An 8,704-nucleotide genomic window follows, 5' to 3' on the forward strand; every position below is an offset into this window, starting at 1 on the left:
ACTGCACAATAGGTACAGTGCATGTCTGTAAAATGGTAACAAGCAGATGCCACATTGCCTTGCTGGACGAATCATTGCAAATGAAGGGAAAATCAGCTTTCACAGCTTTCAGTGAGATCTCAGACCCCTTTGCTGAGCAACGATTCAGTGCATTAGTATGGGCTACTTCTGATACAGTTTTGCCACAAGACATTTCTTGCTGCAGTATTCGAAACAGGAAAACATCTTCTGTGGAGCTTGAACCCATAAACCACTGAAAAATGATAATTATGGCCAAGGAAAAATGAAAAGAATGCTGGTCAGTTGCACTGCCAGCTCAGTTTTTATTGGGGGCAGATCTTCTCTTCTACACTTATGAAGAAAACCTGCCCAGCAAAGATTTTCTCCTGTGAGTCCTTCACATGAAGCTCATTATCAGGAGCACAAGTAGATTAATCAACTGAGTTAGTTTGTTGATATACAACAAAACACATTCTCCTTTTGTCAACCACGGGAATGACATTTGTCCTTGATGTTGCTCTGTTGATTTTTCCAGGCACATGATTTTTATGAACTGAATTTCTGGGCCTGGCTGACTTCAGCTGCCGTGGCTCGGCACCCGTGGAGGCTCCCTGAGTTTGGTGGCTTTTCCCTTTCTTGTCCTCTCTAGTCCTTGTTGGGCAGGCTCCGAGATTCCTGCTCACCAACTCCCTTCCACACATCACGGTGCCGCTTCAGATGCTACTCAAACTCCCTCTTGCACTGTGGTTTCTGTACTTGCCTCTTCCATCCCTCTCTTTTTCCCCACCTTTCCTTCCTTCTTCTCTTTCTTTCTTCTCCATCTTCTACCTTCTTCCCTTTCTCTCATTGTGACTCATTCATCTGCACCTGCCATCACTTCCTTTTCCAGGCTTCTCGGCCCCAGATTCTGACGGCTGTGCTGGACGTGAGTGTATCAGCAGTCATTATTATCTTTTGAATTAAATTTATTGGGGGGGGGGTAACATTGATTAATAACCTTATGTAATTTTCAGGTGTACAGCATTATAATGCAACACCTGTGGCCTCTGTTGTGTGCTCACCACCCAAAGTCTGGTTTCCATTCATCACCATATGTTTGGCTCCCTTTACCCACTTTACCCTCCCCCTCATCCCCTTTCCCCTCTGGTAACCACCATTCTGGTGTCTGTATCCATTTGCCACAACATACTAGATGGATCTTGAGAGTATTATGCCAAGTGAAGTAAGTCAGATGGAAAAGGACAAAAACCGTATGATTTCACTCATATGTCGCATATAAAAGAAGCAACACCCAACTCATAGATACCAGCAGTTTTGGCATCAGCAGGAGGTGCTGTCCCTGGTGAATGGCCCAAGTGTAGTCACTCCTGCCTGGAGCGCTGCCTTGCCCCTGCCCAGCAAACCTCACATCTGCCCAGATCATTGACCCTGCCCCTGATCATGGTACCTTCTTTTCTGACTTAGGCTGAACAAGTATTATGCTGCCCACTGTCCACCAGGGATTATGAAACATGTGCAATACGGCTCGTCCACATTGAGAGATGCAGTAAGCAAAAGCACACGCTGGATTTTGAGGTCTTAATATGAAAAAAAAAAAAGAAAGAAATGTAAACTATTTCATTAATTAAAAAAAATATCGATCACATTGAAATAATATTTGGGTAAATTAGGTTAAATAAAATACACAACTAAAATATCTCTTACTTGTCTCTTATGACTTTTTCAAATGTAGCTACTAGTAAATTTGAAATGGCAGGTGCGGCACACATTTGCAGCTTGCACTATATTTCTGTTGGATGGTATAGATCTTCAAATGGCACCTCAGAACCTGCCATTTTCCAATTGCTAAGGGCTAAGAGCTTTCTTTGGAGGCCATTAGGACTTCTTTGTTACTTACTTTTGCATCTTAGAAATGGGAAAAGACAAGAATATGTACATTTCTGCGAATTTATTGTAAATTTAATTTCAAAGGAAAAAAATAAAAACACAGAAACCCTGCAGCCACATCTTATTTGTGGTTAGATTTTGGTCTACAATGCTATCCAGATTTGAAAAAAATTAGCCTAGCCCTTCCCTTGTGTTTGTTCTTGAGATTCCCTTAGTGCTCTCGATGGGTCAAGCCATCAAATGCCTATCACGACCACAGCCTGTGATGAAGAGCAGGTCCCTGTGTCCGCGATCTTGTCTGGGCCCCTTCCTCGTTTCCTCCAGAGGTACTTAGACCTGACTTTGGGACAATCAAGAGGTGGACCAGTGACCCAGACGTGAAAAAGTGAGCTAAGCTGATCAGCATGTTTTTCTGAACTGGAAATAGGGAAAGAATAAGGCTGCTATCTGTGGGAGGTGAAGATGAAATTATGCTCAGAGAAGCAGTAGGGACCGTATGTGGTCATGGCCAGCCAAATTTATAAGGAAGACGTTATGAGGAAGCAGGAACCTGTCTGTGGAAAGCACTTAAGATAAACAGATGAGGGTGACAATAAGCAAGTTGGTAGTGAGAAAGAAAAGCAGACATGTGGAGATCAGCTGAATTATTCTAAAGACAAATGTCTTTGTCCAATCAGGCTGCTATAACTGAAATACCACAGAATGGATAGCATATAATAAAAGAAATTTGTCTCTCATAGTTCTGGAGGCTGGGAAGAACCAAGATGAAGGTGTAGGCAGATTTGGTGTCTGGTGAGAGCCCTCTTTCTGGTTAATAGACGGCACCTTCTTGCTGTGTCCTCACATGGTGGAAGGAATGAGGGAGCTCTCTGGGGTCTCTTGTATCAGGGCACTCATCCCATTCATTAGGGCTCCACCCTCATGATGTAATCACTTCCCTAAGGCCCCACCTCCTCCATCACATTGAGGATTATGATTTCAGCATAGGGATTTTTGTGGGGCACAAACTTTCAGACTACAGCAACAGGTTACTAAAGCAAAGATCCTTGAATTGATTCTATTATAGATCTGATTTTTTTTTTCTTGTGGCTTTACAGATTCCTTCTTTTTTGCAGCTGGGCTGTTCAACTCTGAGTTCCTGCATACGGCAACCATCCTTATGAGTCTCCTTGCCTTGAAAGTAATTGAGTGATTCTCTGTTTCCTATAACCGGAGTTAAAAGAAATATTACTTCATTTGGCATAATTTTTAGAGTTAATATCTTTTTCTCCCCTAAAATAGCTTTCAGCTTTAGGTATATTGTAGCCGCTTCCTTCTTTCACCATTTCTTTAGTTCCACACAGAATTTTAATCAACCCACTCTAACCTAAAACCTTTAGGTTTTAAAAACACCTAAAACAACACTTGATCAGCTGCTCCTAAATCACATAATCTGATATTACTTTTTAGAATGATTAAAATTTTATTTGCTTTTGTGTATATTAAGAGGAAGATGATCCCTTAAGTTGTTACTGAACATAATTGCAATTCTTGCCAAGCAAGTTAGAAATCTACTTTCCTTTGAAGTTCAAAATTGACATTAATTAATGAGTCAGAGTTTTGGTGTAAAAAGTATAAGAACTTACTACAAGGAATTAAAAAAAAGCATCTTTTTGTCACTATTTTTATTAGTCAAGAAGAACATTTTTCTTGATCTAGTTCTTAATCAATTAATCAATTATTTCAGTGGCAGAAAACCTTTTTAAATTTTTACTCTCTTAGCAACTTTCAAATATGCAGTACATTATTTCTAACTATAGTTACCATGCAGTACATTATCTCTTCATGGAAGTTTGCACCATTTTGACCACCTTCATCTATTTTGCCAATGCCCTTGAAAACATGATCTAGTTCCCAACCAACTATAAGCCATGCTGAGGTGTATATTTGTTTGCTTGGGCTGTCATAACAAAATGCCATAGACTGAGTGGCTTAAACAATACAAACTAATTTTTTCACAGTTTTGGAGGCTGGAAGTCTGAAATCAGGATTTAGTATGGTGAGTTCAGCTCTGAAGAGTACTGTCTTCCTCATTTGCCTTTTTACTGTGTCCTCACATGGTGGGGGAGAGAAAGAGTGGGGGAGGAGAGAGAGAGAGAGAGAGAGAGAGAGAGAGAGAGAGAGAGAGAGAGAGAGAGAGAGAGAGAAACAAAATCTCTCTGGTGTCTCTTTTTTAAAAGGGCACTAATCGCATCATAAGGGCTCCACCCTCGTGACCTTATCTAAACCTAATTATCTCCCAAAGACCTCATTTCCAAATACCATCACATTAAAGGTTAGGGCTTCAACATATGAATTTTTCGGTTACAGAATCCAGTTCATGGCACATTAAAGGCAAATTATAATCTTGATAACATATACCTTTTTTTCTCATTTTAGTATGTTATGCAAAGTATTTTTTAATTCAACTTTTATTTTTATAGCAGGATAGTCATCAAGTTTGGCAGATGATTCAGAAATCAGTCTAGAAATACATGAAATGAGTAATAATAATTATGTTCATACTTGTCACCACCCATCTGATTTGTATTAAAAAATATGAAGGAGTCCAATTTTATACAAACATTTACTAATTTTTTTACTGGATGCTAGGCGCTGTGTTTGGTGCTTTATATGAATTTTTATTAAAAAAAAATATATCACAGGGAAGGGGGGTGGTTCCCAGGCCCAGAGATCGGGATTTCCTAACTGTCACATATGCAAGCTTTCTCCGGGAGAGTGAAGTCCTACCTCCTTCCATGTCTTGTACGATGGTAAGACTTCTTAGTGAGTTGTTGCAGAACATTCCAAGGGAGGCATGATAAGCTGCTAAGCTAAGGCAGTGCATTGTGTACAGAGACAGATTCATGAGCTCTTTTGGAGATAAAATTGACAGGATTGGGTAACTGGATAGGATTTGTTAGGGAAAGAGGGAGGAGTTTGGGTTGATTTTTAGTGTAGTCTTTCCAGCTCAATTAGAAATTCCTCCTCTGTTTTCCCACGGTGTCAGGGCCACAGCTTTATTTTAGAGCATTTATCACATTGTAGTATAATTCTTTGCTTACTTATCTGTCCCACTAGAATTTATTATAAGCAGAGATCATGACTTAATCCTCATTGCATCCCCTCGCGCCTGCCATTCTGACTACCAATAGTTGTATATTGAATGGGTGAATGAAAGTAATTGTTTCTAGAAGAGCTTCTGGATCTTGAATGTCCCTTAATGTTTTAATTTTGCATTTCTTATTGACTTGTAGTGGTACTATAATGGTAAATGAGATCATTTCTCTAAAGTGTGTAAGATCTTTGGAGAAATGCTTCACTAAACTAAGGCTCATAAGCAGCTATCAAGTGAAACTGTGAGCTAAAATTTACCACTTTCCTTTAGTTTCACCTGTCAAAGTTGTTGGCTGGGAAAACTTTCCTCCATGGGGAAGTTGAGCCAATTGGCAAAAATGTACACATTTTTACAGTGTCTGACAAATAGAAGGCACATAATAAAGCTTTGTGTAATGAGAGAATTAGTAGTTCATTAGTTAATAATAGAGCTATGTTTTATTGGCCATTATCTTCTAACAACATGCCTTTTAGAAAAGTAAACAGACAAACAAACACCCACCTGTACTCAACCTTGTGTATAAGTCCATTAGATTTTTTGTTGTTGATGAAGTAGAAAGTATTTCTCTTCAGTTATCATCATTGGTGTATTAGTCAGCTTTTGCTGCGGTAACAAATAACCTCCCAAATTTCAGTGGCCTACAGAAACAGTGACATGTTACTTTCATGATGTGAGGGTTGTGGGTTTGCTGTGGCTCTGCTGGGCATGGCTGGGCTTATTGAACTCATTTAGGTTCTACTGGCTAGACAGGTCTTCAAATTCTTGGACAAAAGTCAATGAAGCAGCCACTCCCTGGGACATGCTCTTCTCATGGCTGGGCACCAGAACTCAAGGGGGTAAGAGAACAAAGGCTAACTATCCAAGTCCTTTAAAGCTTCTGCTCTGATATGACATCTGTCACATCCACTTGAATTCCATTGGCCAAAGGAAGTCACACAATCAAGCTCAGAGTCACTGCAGTGGGGAAATACAATCTGCCTATAGGAAGTGTTGCCAGGGTGGAGGGGAACAAAAAATTGTGAACCAATAACACAATCCACCATAATCTGAGTCTAATGTTTGTCAAAGCCACTAGTTGGCCTTTTGTAATATTAATCATTCTTTACACTTTTACTTTGGAGTTCAATTTATATAGCTTAAATAATAAAGTGGTTATAACAGGTTCTGTGTAAATAGGCTCCAGAGGTAAAAGTAAACAGATTTGGGAATTTTAGTTAAAGAAAAAAATTAAAATTTTTAAGTATATAAATGTTTTCACAAGTGTCATGAAGGTAAGTTATTCTTTATACCTATGGATGTCCAAACCAGCAGAAGAGTATGTAATTAAAGAGATATTGAGGTATAATTTCTATAAGGAATGATTTCTTGACTAGTCAAGTCAAAAAGACATGAAAGAGGCAAAAGTTTTCCCTAGTGGATAATTAAATCATTCATCTGCTTGAAGGAGGAAGGCTGGACCAGATGACAGGTTTCTGCCAATTCTCTGTTTATAGTACTTTGAATTTTGAAATAAAGAAGTCCTTTTAAGACAGATGGCATTAAAATTCTTCTTACATCAGTGAAATGTCACTAAGAAACTTAGAAGCTGGCTTAATGCAGAAGATGAAAATAGTAAGAGAAACAGATATGAGACGAAAATATAACTCTGAGCATTCATTGTTTATTTTTGAGAGAATAAAACATCATAGTTAATTCAAATTTTAATATAGTCATTTGTTTTATTCATACTTTCTTTCAACAAACATTTAATTAGTACCTACTGTCACACATTTTGATAGATGCTAGTTAGCTAAAAAAATTATACAATTCACAGTTAAAAGATCTGATAAATCAGCTATAAATGTCACATATCACCATCACTCTTCCTTAGAATTTTTTGCTTATCACTTAAAAAAGAGAATAAGATTTTTAAAATATATTTTATGATCTACAGTTAGGAAAATCTAAATGCTAAAAAGCTTACCACCTTTAAGATAATCATAAAAATACCATTTTCCCCAGGCATTTTCTTTCTTTCCATTTTTCTTTCTTCCTTTATAAATAAATAAATAAATAAATAGATAGAAAGATAGATAGATAGATAGATAAATAAAATGTCCGGTGTAGGTCCTCACCCTATCAGCTTTATGGAGGTTTAATTGACAAGTAAAATTGTAAGATATTTAAAGTGTACAATGTGATGATTTGATATCCATATACTGTGAAAAAGATTCCCCCCATCGAGTTAATACATCTGTCATCTCACATATTTACGCTTTTTTGTTGTTGTTGAGAACCTGTAAGTCCTACTCTCTTAGCAAATCTCAATTGTACAATACAGTGTTATCAACTATAGTCACCATGTTATGCATTAGAGGTCAAACCTTATTCATTTTGTAACTGAAAGTTTATACCCTTTTACCAACCTCTCCCCATTTCCCCATCCCCAGTCCCCGCCAACCACCATTCCACTGTTTCTATGAGTTCGACTTTTTTTTTTTTTTTTTGTAAGATTCCACATGTCAGTGGTACCATGTAGTATTTGTCTTTCTCTGTAGGGCTTATTTCACTTCGCATAAAATCCTTCAGGCTCATCCATGGTCTGAGGCATTTCTAAATAGCTGAGGTGTTTTTAAATGACAATCAATGCTCTCTGACAACAAATTATTTGATTTGTTTTTGAGGTGATCTTGTGAGCAGAGCAATGAGTGGTTCAAAGGCTGTTGCATTGGTGAATTCCTTTTAAGAAATTATCTCTTTTGAAAGGCAGACATCACGACATCATTACGAATGATAGTTCATCAGTGCAGCCCGCCTAAGAAGCCCAGAAACCAACAGTTTTCTCTTTTCATGAAAGGCTGCAGCTATGATTAAAAAAAAAAAAAAAAAAGAAAATATTTGTCACAGTGGTGACTATGTGGTATTACTGAATCTTAATCTGTGTGCTAGCAATGGAATGTGTTTGTTTACTTGTTATAGCCTAGGATAATCCTAGGATCCTTAATGTAGTGTTTACCATGAGCCAAGCATTTCAGAACTGCTGACTCATTTAATCTTCACTGGAGGGTAGGAGCTGTTTTGTAGCCCTATGTTAACCCCCTTGTGTAGATTACAAAATTGAGGCATAGAGAGGCTAAGTATTTGTATATGAGTAATAAAGGGCAGGTTGGGCTTTGAAATCAGGTAATATAGCTTCATTTTGCGACTTTTTATAAAACAAGTCCAATAACCCAATATCATATTAAAACTAAAAACCAATTCCTATTCCATATGGTTGGTCCTACCCTCAACCTTCAGCTAGATTTTCTGGCCCTTCTGGTTAGGATCATGAGTTTGTAATTGCTTCCCTTAATGCAAGCGAAGAACTTTTCATAGATCCTGTGGTGTTTAATTTCAAAAATATATAGTGTACACACACACACACACAGCAAAATGAAGGATGACTGTTTATTAATCAAGAAAGGCTTGATTCGGGCCTAAAATGACCAGTCGTTCCCCAAGAACAGATATATAAAGTGCAGGGGTTGGGAGCCAGGGAGAGAAGGCTATTTATTCCCCATCAGGGCCCGAGAACTTCACGCTGGCACTCGGGGGACGCTTCCTCTGCGCAGAGGCCGTGGGAGCCGGCGCTGCACCACCCACGGCGCCGCGGGGACTTGAGTCGGGTTCCCCGCGGGTCTCGCGGCTCCCACGCTCCAGCGC

The sequence above is a fragment of the Rhinolophus hipposideros genome (genome assembly GCF_964194185.1).
Source record: "Rhinolophus hipposideros genome assembly, chromosome: 1".
NCBI lineage: Eukaryota > Metazoa > Chordata > Mammalia > Chiroptera > Rhinolophidae > Rhinolophus > Rhinolophus hipposideros.